Source organism: Tachysurus vachellii, chromosome 8, assembly GCF_030014155.1.
Source record: "Tachysurus vachellii isolate PV-2020 chromosome 8, HZAU_Pvac_v1, whole genome shotgun sequence".
In the NCBI taxonomy this organism is placed as follows: domain Eukaryota; kingdom Metazoa; phylum Chordata; class Actinopteri; order Siluriformes; family Bagridae; genus Tachysurus; species Tachysurus vachellii.
Genome location: NC_083467.1, coordinates 18,867,960 through 18,880,899, shown reverse-complemented (window position 1 = coordinate 18,880,899; position 12,940 = coordinate 18,867,960).

Below are 12,940 nucleotides of genomic sequence, written 5' to 3'. Positions count from 1 at the left end.
TTTTTAAGGACACATGGGCTGGGCTTTTTCTGCTGAAACAAGTGTCTAGAGGCTGAAGTGCTTGTTTTAATTGTTTGCATTATAAACAAATTTATACACAATGTATTATAGGCTAGTATTCACAAACAGGACGTGATAAACAATCTGCCTTTTTAAATTATTTGTTTATTTTGTTTATTTGTTACTTGCCTGCTTACTAACATTCGATTTAAATTTTTTTTGTCTATTTTTGGAGTGAAACAAGATTTCTGAGTAATCAGTTTAATCAGGAAGAATTTCATGAATAAAAATTGTCAAAATAAGCAGAACAAATTATAAATAAAATATCAAATAAACAAATTAAAGGAATATTGATCGAACTTAAAAGACTGTCTTAAAAAAAAGATTGAGATTTGCTTCTCATATCAAGTTCTATGTTATGATTCGTAATATTTCGGGATACATATTTACTTCATACTAATTTTGCTTAATGCTTTTTAACCCTTGTAATAATTTTAATAATGCTCTGAATGAAGGAGTATATCTAGGTAGAAATCAGCAAGCTTTTCACAACAGTTTTTCCTTAAATAAAATAAATAAAGTATAATAACATAAATGACACCAGGCCACTTGCGCAGTGACTCGGAAGTGGTGTGTTTTAGTTTGCTAGATGATGACATACACTCTGAATGCTTTGCTTTCTCCCCAGTGCTATCTGAATCGCTATTACTCTATTACATTCTCCTGATATCACGATGTGTGCTGTGTGATTACACATTGTTTAATAATATTGCTCTCTGATTCGGATCAGTAATAAAGCTCTTTTCTGGAAGTTAGAAATGTTGCCAGTTTGTTTCTAAGCCTTAAAATCCCAGCTGGTCATTTCTCAAATTTTCTCCAGTATGTGAAAAAAAAAGAGAAAGAAAATAGATTTGTATTTAAAAATCAAGTCTGATCGGCTCTACTTTCTTGCTTGTCTCATTAAATCGCTTTTTTCCCTTTCTGCTTTTCACCCTCTGACTGTTATTTGATAAGCTGGCTGTTTTTGTGGAATTGAGTTTGGAGGAAAGTGGTCTGAATAGTTCCAAGCTCTTCGCGAGAGCGGAATAATGAGGCTGGCAAGCAGGCAGCTTTATGCATTTCAAATGCCAAAGGAGCAAGGACTCACTTGTTTAAGCTCCTTGTTTTTTTTTCCATCTTCTGAACACAGAATGTGATTATTAACTGTGGTTTTGTTTTTCAAAAGCTTAGCTGTGATTAGACCATGTCCATAAATGGTGTGGATAATACTGCAGTTACCAGAGTGAAGAGAAAAAGGAGATTAAAAAAAAACTCTTCTTAAATGGGAGGAATCTTTTCAATCCTTATGGCGATTTAATGGGTGTTACCTGCATGTCAGAGAGGTCACTAGCGACTTGCTCGTACAGTGCCGCGCTGTGGGTCTTACAATCATTCATTTATTGAAGCGTGTTATGGTGAAAAACACACTGATTTGCAATAAGTGGCTGAGGTCAAAGAAAATGTTCTTTGAAAATGCCTGAGATTCCTGTACAGTACTTTCCTGTGACAGTGCAAATGGCCTAAGCAGAAATGTGCTAGCATTTAAAATAGCTTGGGATTAGTGGATGTTGAAATCTAATCCAATACATGAAGTACCCAAGCAGCATGATTTTGAATCTGTCCTTCACAGATACCAAGTGTCAGAGCTGTGCACAAGCTTGCATTTTACAAAACTGGCAGATCACTTTCACTCTCCACAGGAAATTATTTAAGTGAGTAAAAAGCCAAAAAGAGATTTTCCACCCTGAAAAATTCCAGGCCTAGATTACTGCCATGTGTTGTTTTGTGGGAAGCATGATAATGGAAATAAATAATTTAATACCGAAGATGACTGCACAAAGAAATCCTGGATTTCACACTATGCCACAAACTTAAAGGTTCTCCCCCAGTTCAGACGCTCAGACGATGGAGGTTGGAGGATGGAGGAAGAGACACCAAAAGAGGAGGAAGAGGAGAGCAGAGAAAGAGGAGATGCTTCGTTAACAGCTGCTGTGCCGGGGAGGTGTGAGTCGCTGCCACTCGTCACTCTGTCACACACTCCACGTTAATCCTGCGTGTTGTGGAGTTATGCTGCTTGTTAACAGGGTGTAAATTCAAATCCCGTTCAGCTGGAAAGAGTTGAATCGTTGCTCTCCTTCCTCAACATCCTCGTTTGCTTTTTGGATAGAACAGATAGCCATGTGAATGTGCCAGCAATGCCAGCCACCATCTTTACAACTAGCAGTCGCTATGGAAACCTCACGGCCACTAGAGTCTGCCTCTTTGGTTGTCTTGGCTGGTGTAAAGGCTGTGAGTAATGACTGCACACAGATTCTCCTTGAGGAGAGAGAGTCATGAGATCATAGAATGGTGTGTGAGAAAGGTTCTGTATAAAAAAGTGGACTTTTAATTTCTGGTCATATTTGCTCAAGGATTTTGAGAAGATAACCAGTGTATATGTCACACCTGTTGAGTAAGCCCCACACCTTTATCGCTTCTTTATCAAATCTCAGGACATTATTGCTAAAGCTTTACCGGTAATGCTCAGGCTTTGCCTCATTCAGATTTGTAGAATGTAGTCAGTATTTTTCCATCATGCACACTTCAATAGTCAGACATATTCTATTACACACAAAGTCAGTGGCTAATTCTTCTTCTTCTTTCGGCTTTTCCCTTCAGGGGTCGCCACAGCGAATCATCTCTCTCCACCTAACCCTATCTTCTGCATCCTCAACACTTGCACCCACTAGCTTCAAATCCTCATTAATTACATCCATATACCTCCTCTTTGGCCTTCCTCTTTGCCTCCTGCCTGGCAGCTCCATGTCCAACATTCTCCTACCAATGTACTCACTCTCCCTCCTCTGAACATGTCCAAACCATCTTAATCTCGCCTCCCTAACTTTGTCCCCCAAACGTCCAACATGGGCTGTCCCTCTGATGTACTCGTTCCTAATCCTGTCCAATCTTGTCACACCCAAAGAGAACCTCAACATCTTCAGTTCGGCTTAATTAACATAAATAAATAATGTATTTATTTATTTATTCATTTATTTATTCATTTATTTATTTGTATATATATTAAATAGATTTTGCTCCTGTTAATGTTATGTATTATTTCATCAAAAAACCTGAAGGTTCACAGTGTTTTACATGATGTTTTTTGGCTTATGTTAAATTCATTTTTCCTCTCAGTAATGTACTTGGAATTGGGCTAGGTCTCACCAGGTCTTCGTCAATCAAGTCGGATAGAATCCTAGTTTGTGTTAACCTTTAACCCCATCCACATTGTGTGAAAGAAGCTGTAGACTGAGAGGATTGTAGCTGCCGCTAGAGGCAACTCTCATTATACATGCATATTCAGTTCATAATATATGCACTTTACAGTTGTAAGTAAATAAATGGTTAAAATGTTCAAATAATAATTAGAATAAAACAGGAATATATTTTTGTTTCTGTTAATTTATTTATGTTCTTAGTTAAAACCATAGAAGGGTGAGAGGGAACATATAATTTTGTTTCACTGGGGAATTATTTAATTGTTGCTATCACTGCCGGGGGGCGCTAAATGCAGAAAAGATGCACAAGGTACGCGCTAATGTCCATATGAGTTACACTTTTAAGAAGTGTTAAGAAGTTATATTGCTACTCTTTGTTTAAAGAAGAAGACACTGTTAACCCTCAAGTTTATTCCTCTTGAGTTAGAAAGGCCAATGAGTTCTGACGGCATTTGGGCATTTTCGCATCTTTGGAATTTCGACATTATTGGCATTATTGGAGCATAAGGCTACAAGACATGAAGACTTGTCCAAAATAAATGTCTGTTAAAAACCAAGAACGACCTGAGCCTTTTATTCAACTCGAGGGGTGTAACAAGGATAGTCTGGCCAACTGCTTTACCAGTTCAACATATAGTACTCTTCATTCTTATAAACACAATGTTTAAACCTTTCCTCAGTGGGACAATGGAAACTGTAATTTAAGATTCAGTTTTTTCCTGAGAGTGTGCAGGACTATTGTTTTAAGACTGATTGTTCCAATCTGAGAATGTTTAACATGGCCTGAATGTTTTATGGTGTTTCGAAGAGTTATGGTCTGGAGCAGAAATGAGTCGTTCTTGCCCAAGTGAACCTGAGGACCATACAAAGTCTTGTACTCGTTCACACAGTGGTGTTTATTATGCAGTATGCCTAGCAGCAATGCTCTCAGTGAAATCCAAACATACAGTTCATTATTATGGTTCTAAAATCCATTTAGTTTCACTGCTGAGCAAACCAAAAATAGAGCACTGAGGAAAATGTTTGAGAAACCATCCGCACATGAGCGGGCTGTTGGTTTTCTACCATAATGGATGTTCAAGAGGATTATTCCATTTGGCTGAGTGTATTTGAGGATTCATTTTTCCTCTTAAACACTTTCAAAGGGAACGAACACCCTGCTGATGTAGCGAGAGGTGGGATGAAGGTTTTAAACAAACGGACAGCTGAAGTCAAACATTGTGAAGCTTTAACTCTCTGCATCCGTGCGTTTGGACTGTGTCCGTCTTGTTGTTGACTCTCCGCTGGGACAGAGCGTCTGCCAGAGAGATAAGCGGAGAGGACACACCAGCTCTCTGTACCAGAGAATGTAAACAACAGGACACGTAGTTTGACGACGCTGTACTTGTCTCCATTGCTTTGTGTTGCTTTCCTTTTCTTTTCTTTTTTCCCCTCCACAAGCTTTCTCACTTCCAAGCTTGCTCACTCTCAGATCCACACTCTCTCTCAGGTTCATCATCTCCCCTGCTGTTTGCATATATGTCTCAGTTAGCAGGTCTGAGTGGGCTGTCATGGTACACAGCTTAGTCCTGTTCCCTAGAGAGTGACCATATGGCATTGTTGTAACAGTGGGGTGTGTTTGAACCAGCAGTGTGTGCTCGTACACACGTAGAGTGTGTTTGTGCAAGACAAGGTACTTGCTCAGAGCATGCCTGTGGGTTTGTCAGCCTCGTCTACAAGCTCCAGAGTGCTGAAATGGAGCGATAGTGAAGGTGATATTAGTGATTACCTCTAGTCAGAAGTGGGAGAGGGATCTTCATTCTGACTTGGTGAAGGAAGAAACACTGTCATGGTCTTTGGCCAGACATCAGTTAAATGGGACACGACCCACCAGTCTGTAGCTGCTGAAACTTCAGTTCATCAGCGCAGGCTCATTAGCAGCACTTGGCTGTGGTTTTGTGGCTGCTGTTCCTGCAGATGGCCCATGTCATGTGTTTCTTGGGCCTGCCGGTAGAGCTCCAGGAGCTAAGCTTCAAGTGTCACTGGTGCACTGTGACTCATTCCAGCCGAGCCGTGAATAATGTCTCTCACCTGGACGTTGACTCGGTTTCAGCACTGCAGCTTTTACAGGCAGCTTAACTACGATCTAATATTCCCCCCCCACTCCACTCCACTCAACTCCACCCCTTCTGCCATCCCTCCCTCCCTTTCTCTATCTCTCCCCCCCCCTTCTTCATATACTGAATGCTTTGACATTCTGTGAACTGCTTTTCCTGGATATATGGTTACTTAGACAGCTATTAGTGAAGCCCTTGAAACATTCCAGACTGAGAAATTTAAACAAACGTTGTGTTGGAATGGAGAGGTGCTGAAGCCTTTCTCTAAGTGAAGATGGATGGATTTCACACAATAAAACACTCCGAGACTTCCTGTGCTCACTGCCATCAGAGCCTCACTAGGACTGAAAAATGTCACCCTCATTAAAAATGCAATTAAACTTAATTGAGGCTTATACTGAAAATAAACGGCAGGGTCGTGTTTATTATCTTACTCTCACCTCAGACATTTCTTACTCCTCTTCAATTTTCAGTTAGATTTCACTCTTGTCTTCATTTTCTTCTGAAGATTGGCACTTTTTCCCCAAAGTGCTGGTACACACTTAATTTAGTTAAAAACATCATTCAAAACTTTAAACACAATACTTTACATCCTTCCTGTTTATGAAAGCTGTATATTTGACTTTGTAATTATAATAACAGAATTTATGGTATTTGGTTGTTGCCTCATACCCAGTATATCATAAAATATAAGATGAAGGCTCATGCTTATTTCTCCATTGCAGGTCTCCATCTCAACCAAATATCAGAAAGTGTTAAAACAGTCTCCATTATGATCCAAATGTTGAATTTAGAGACATTAGACCTAAACTACTAACACTGTCACTCTGATTTGACCCATAAGGCTTTTTAAATATATAGACAATAAGCTTAAACTGGTATAAAGACATTTATTACACACAACTAATAGGTAAATTTGTAAATCAATGGATCAGTCAGTTTCTAAGGGGTTTTTAATGCTTTTTATGCTTAGTGTTAGGTTTGGCATAACATTATTTAAGCTACTGTAGCACCTGTATCAATGGAGGCATATGGCATACATAGCAATAATAGCCAGGTGTGCATGTATTTGTATTTGTGATAGTTCAGATCCTGTTCCTTCTCAAGTTCCTGCTTTGTCTGAAATGGTCCATGGCGCTATCTACCCCTGTACTCAGCATGTGAATATCTCATCTCTGAATCTTTGTGTCTTTGTCTTGGCGATCATACTGTATCTTATCTTTTGGTCCAGTTGAAGTCTCACACACTGCATGTGACTCACCAAGCGGAGGTTAGAGGAGACATAGTTAAGTTAACTTGAAGTTGGGTTTCCTAATGGAGCCTAACATTGCTGCTCTGTAGGGGAAATGGAACATTTAGGCAACGAACTCCACATGAGGCAAGAAATAAGGAAAAGACAGCCATGTCAAAAATGAAGTTCTGCAACCTGCTGTGGCTACAAATTGTTACTTATTTTAACAGAAGTGCTGGCTGGAAAAGTGGTGATCTTTTATTTCATTTCTCTTAAAATAGTTTCATTACGATTTCTGTTATTATTATAAGATAGCATATAGAACGACAAATTATGGCATGCTGCGGTTCACTATTTGCCTTGCTTCATGGTCCTGTTACAGGTGATGAGTGGCAAAGGCAGTAAAAGCCACTGGCCCGAGACCAGTTTGGACCTGCACTTGGCCCAGTCGGCCCATTAGCAGTGCTGTGCGAGCTGCTTTACTGAGCAGCCAGGAATAACAGACTGTGCCAACAATCCATGCAGAGCAAGCTGGGAGAGGTCAGAGGTCAATGCGGTGGCGCTAAACCGCAGCTGTGCCGACACCGGAGGAAGTGTGGTAAGTCAATCACCCCTAACACCACCTCTCTCCCTCAACTCCCAGCGCACTCACCATTGGGGAAAAAAAAGAGGAAAACCCAAGCCTTGCTGGAAATCCCTGGACTTCAAGCCCAGAGTTATAAATTTGATACGTGCCATGGAGCAGAGCCATGTAACTGCCATATAAAAGGCAACCATGAGTATGTGCAGTAAATAAGTTGATCCAGAGCCAGAAACGGTCAGCAATGTTAATGTAAAATGCCTCTGTGGATGCCCTGTATGATATGTTTGCTGTAGTGAAAACAACCAAAGGCCTCATGACCTCTGACCTACCTTTTGAGGGAAACAGATTACTCCATTGACGTGCCTGATGCTAAACCTTGTTAGTTTCCGAATGCAACACAAATGAGCCTTTTCCATTATCTAATAACTCACAAGCTCCCTCTCAGCTGTCGCTGGCCTCATCTAAACATCTGCATGCAACCGCACACCAATCTGCATAAGCTAATTACAGCTAATCTAATCCGTGAGGGGAGAGGTTGCTGAGAAGACCTTTACAAATATCAGCTGTATCCACAGCTTCAGTAATGAAGAAAATGGCTAGTGCAGAGAGAGAGGTTAAGCTGATGCGGCTCATGTTGATTTTTGTGTGTGTGTTTTTGTGCGTTCAATGTTAATCGCTAAAGGACAGTTGACATTTACCGTGGCTCGCTCACTGGTCGGCCAGAGGTCACTGTGGCAATAGCCAATGAATACTCCTCAGTGTACTGAAACTCGGCTAGGGTTTGATGTTCATTTTAATATGCTTCCTAGTTCAAGAGAGAGGAAGAGTCAGAGCTTTTGTGCTGAACTACTAAACTCCTGACATTTCTGTGTGTCTTATCTAAAGACTGCACTTCCAACACATTGTTCTAATCTTTTTTTTCATGCTTTTCTATACATTGAGTGTTTGTTAGATGATGTATAACAGATATCTGAGATATCTGAAGGTGTGTGAGAAATAAAGGTTAATAATTATGCTTTTCTCTCACTAAACTGAGATTCAGTGAGAAATCTGTAGCCTTAGTTCAAAGGTTTATTGTAGTTTTTTAATGTTTCCTTGATTCAAATAAGAATAACACATAACAACAATGAACCAGTCTGATATCTACTTTGAAAACTTCATTTCATAATGCAAACTCCTGCATACCATACATGCTTTAAAGTAATTTCTATTCAGTTATGCTGTGTGCTTTTAGCACTGTTAGCCACATGGTGAAAGGAAATTCCACTTCCCAGGACTGTCCCAGCTCTTATGAATGTATAATAGCTACTTTTCTACTTGAACAGACTGGTCTGAGTTAGTACATAGAGCACTAAAGCCTCATCAAAATGCCCCATCAAGAGACATTAGAGATAAAACCCTTCTATGTTGTCTTAGAGGAAAAAGCCTCAGTTTCAGTGATCATCATTTGAGATCATTCATTAAATAAGTTTTTTTTCTCATTGTCTCTTAGTGTTTGACTTTATGAACTGTAGACGACAGCACGATAGACGGCTGAGAACACTCTCGTGTTGAGAAATTATTCGATGAAAACAGTTTCTAGTTAAGCTTGAGTTAAGTGGACCTCTTGTGAAATTGCATGCCATTATCTTTACGAAACTACCCCCTCCACCCCAATCAACTGCACCATGAGTGTGTATATGCATGGCTGCGATGGATGGCTGACCGCTTTTACAAACAAACATGATCTCTGACCTTCTGGGTAAACAAGGCAGAAAATTGGCTTTTATATACACCTCTTATCTCTGTTCCCTTGCTATAACTGCCTAGTCTTCATCAAGATAGCCAAACACACTCTAAAATAAAGTCCCCGTGTGAGGGTGTGTTTGCGTGCATGTTCAGTAATCGTTTTCACAGATTGTGAATGTAGAATGGTTAGTGTGATTGTAGCCATTGAACCCAAAGCACATGCTGATGTTGTTCAAAGCTTCGGGCTGCACAAAGAGAGGCTCACTGCCCTGAAGACCAGCATCAAGCGCCTTCAAATGCTTCATGAAAAACAGCTTTTAGGGCTAGTTTTGGCAGCGCTCACAAATAAGGTACAATATTTCCTTCTCCTTGGTTTGGATCAAGATAAGTGTGGAAGGAATGAGGTGTTTGGTTCCATACAAACACAATAGCCCCATTCTGAGCTGGAAAAAGATTTGCCGTCTAATATCCTCACTCTGAAAATCCTGTTATTAACCAGGTTATTATAGCTCCACTGTGTGTATGTGCTATAGGATGAAAATGATCTGTGGCTCACAGAAGTGAGGTTCCTCACACTTATCACGGGTGTGGATTTGTATTTAAAGGGTTTGTGTTTGTGTGTGTACATGTGTGTGAGTGTGTGAGTGTGTGTGTGTTAGCTTTAGGTTATAGCTCTGAAATATTGTGTGAGCACTTTAATATTCTGGGATAATTCTCTCCAAATATCTTCCGCAGTTCCTTCCACTCAGCTGCATACAAAAATCCTCTTATCTGCGAAGACTGTTGCATCTTTTCACAACATTTCCTGTCTCTCTCTCTCTCTCTCTCTCTCTCTCTCTCTCGCTCCCACTCTTAGCACTATAGGAGTAAAATATACAAAAATCAACATGCAGTCATCTCTGTAATATCTTTGTGTTTGCTAACTGTGTTGCAGTTCATCAGTAATGCTCTGACTGTGTATTTTTCAGAGGAAGCCATCAAATTCATGCCACATACCTATGGTAGAAACACATTCACCTGACACGATCCTGCTGTTTTTTTTTACATCATGAAGTCCTAGTAGTATGAGAGCTCCACTCAGAACACTGTAATTGGTCAGTTAGTTTAACTGTTAGTTAGACTAATGTTCAAATCGAGAGGATACTGCTGACCATATCATTGCTGCCTTCTTATTCTTTGTCTGGACATATACTGTATAATACGAGCTAATTCCAATTAAAAATAGTAGCATTCAACATATTTCTTTTTGTAGAAATGCTTATTGTTGAAAGATATTACTGAAACGCTTACATTTAACTCCTGGGATAAAAAAAATTATCATTCAACAACAATAATTTCTTCAAACTTATTATTTTCTTTGAGTGTGTTAGCACAATATAAATAATACAATATGAAAATCATACTTTTAAATACAACTCTCATTTTAGTTATGAAGGTATAGTAAGATTATATAAATCGTTATTACTGATAAGGTTTTTTATTTCTTTTATTATTATTATTATTATTATTATTATTATTATTATTATTGTTGTTGTTGTTATTTATATTCTTATTATAATCATTATTATTATTATTAATATTAATATTTTTAGTGTTATAATTACTATAATCATTATTATTATTATTACTGCTGAACATATAGACACAAAACTCGTTAGTTCCTGTAACCATAAGCAGATAGTGTTACATACAATCCTCTGTCCTTTTACACCTCCATAGCAGACTAAAGAAGGAGATTTACAAAAAAAAAACTGAGATTTGTGGCTCCGTCCAAAAATGTTCAATAAATCTCTCTTCACAGAAAATTTCACCATATTGGAGGTGGTCTTTGATTTATTTATTTATTTTATTCATTAGAGAGCAACATGTTTTTACTTTATTTTTTTCTAGGCTAGAGAGTCCACTATGCATCTCTGTCAATGATCTGTTACTTTAGACTCTAATATTTTATATAATCTCTACAGCATGAAAAGCAACTGTACACTAGACCAAGTCTCACATATATGTTAAAATGCATCCATTTGCTAAATGCATTGTGGCATCGTAAATAAATAATTAAATGAAGCTGTAAAACCCCTGAACACTTTTCTCCCCACACATCTGTTTTTACTTCATTATTTATGAATGCACAGGATAAATACATGCAAACATTCGCAATATATACACACAGGTGTTGTTAGCATAGCATGGATAGTGATATTCCATGTGGCCATTTAGCTTGTTTATAGTCAGGCAGATAGTCGTGTTCACACTGGCACAATAACAAGAAGCTCTTGAATTATGAAACAAAGGACCATGTGCATCAATTAACTGCTTTTCCATGTAGGAATTTTTGTTTGTCCTGGCATAAAACTGTGTGTGTGTGTGTGTGTGTGTGTGTGTGTGTGTGTGTGTGTGTGTATTTGGTTCTTAGGTGCATCTACGTGTGAAAGAGACAAAGATACTCTGCCAATTAGTTTATTAACAACACGGTCAGTGCTGTTTGATATGGAAATAATAATCTTCTCTATTGAGGATTGATGTGTCTGCCTGACCCTCTCTCCCTCCCGTTCCCTCTCCCCCACTCTATCTCTCTACCTCTCTACCTCTCTCTCTCTCTCTCTCTCTCTTACACACACAAGCACACGCACACGCACACACACACACACACACACACACACACACACACACACACACACACACACACGCGCACACACACACACAGTATTATTTCAGTTGGAGGTGGTGTCTTACTTTCTCCACTCATTGAGCATGGTGTGTGTGGGTGCTGGGGGTATCTGAAGATCTGATCAGATAAGGAGACAGAACTGCTTATTTTCCTTTTCACCCTCAGTGTATGTGTGATAGACACAAGAACCAGTATGAGAACTTTCAAATACCGGTGTGTAAACATACAGGACCAATGTTTTTACTATGACCTAATATAGGATTAGGATAGACAGCATACTTTTTCAATGGGTTTGTATTATCATGTATACACTGAAATACTGTCCTATGCTTGGTAATATTAATAGTTCTGAATTGTGTTAATTGCTCCCGAGCTAAATTATACAACTGTGTCATGTTTGTGTATTGGTTATAAACAGCTTATTGACTTTTTTTTAGATGAAGCAGAGGTATTGCAGACAAATAATAGTCATTAAGTAAATTCGTTCCCTCCCCCTTCTATTTCATGGTGCATTAGTGCAAAAGTGTCCATTCCCCTATAAAAAAACACACCAACGTTTTATTTAAAAGTAAAAAATGGGAAACTTTTACATATAATTGTAACTGTCAACTATCTACAAACCAAAAAATACAAACAAACATATCACAAGTAGAAAGACCTTAATGATGGACTCTTGCTTGGGGTGTGAAGCGTAGACAGATAGAAATAAGGACAATTTCGCACTGTCCCATAATGCACCATGAAATGGAAGGGGGAGGGACTTGTCACAGGCATCAGATTTACTTGATGACTCTTTTGTTTGCAATACTTCTGCCTTCCTCTAAGAGTCAATGAGCTGTCAATAACAAACACTAACAATAAACACTTACATAAGTGAGCTACATAATTATGTTCAGCAATTCATGACTATTATTTAAGAGACGAATAAAATAAAAAATGACTTTTTCTATTAAGTCATAGGTTTAATGTGTTTTTTAGGACATAACATCAAAGAGGTAAAAGATTTCCCCTTTAGTACTGAGATTAGTTTCAGGAGAGATTTTATCTTGCTACAGTAATACACAAGTCAGTGGATTTACCCCTCAAAGGTTGCAGGTATAATATTGAGCACAAGCATGTGTATGTAGTTTGTTGCATGCGTTCACAGTGAAGCTCAGATTCCAGTCGCCTCACCATCACCGGGCACAGACAGGGCACTGTACTCACTGGCACCAGTCCACTGCTGGACTTGGCAGCAGGTTACACATGCTAGCTTTGAACAGGACACTGAAAAGTTTCATATCCATTACATAGCCCACTAATCGTTTTAAATTGTAAATGTGATCCTGATACAGGGCT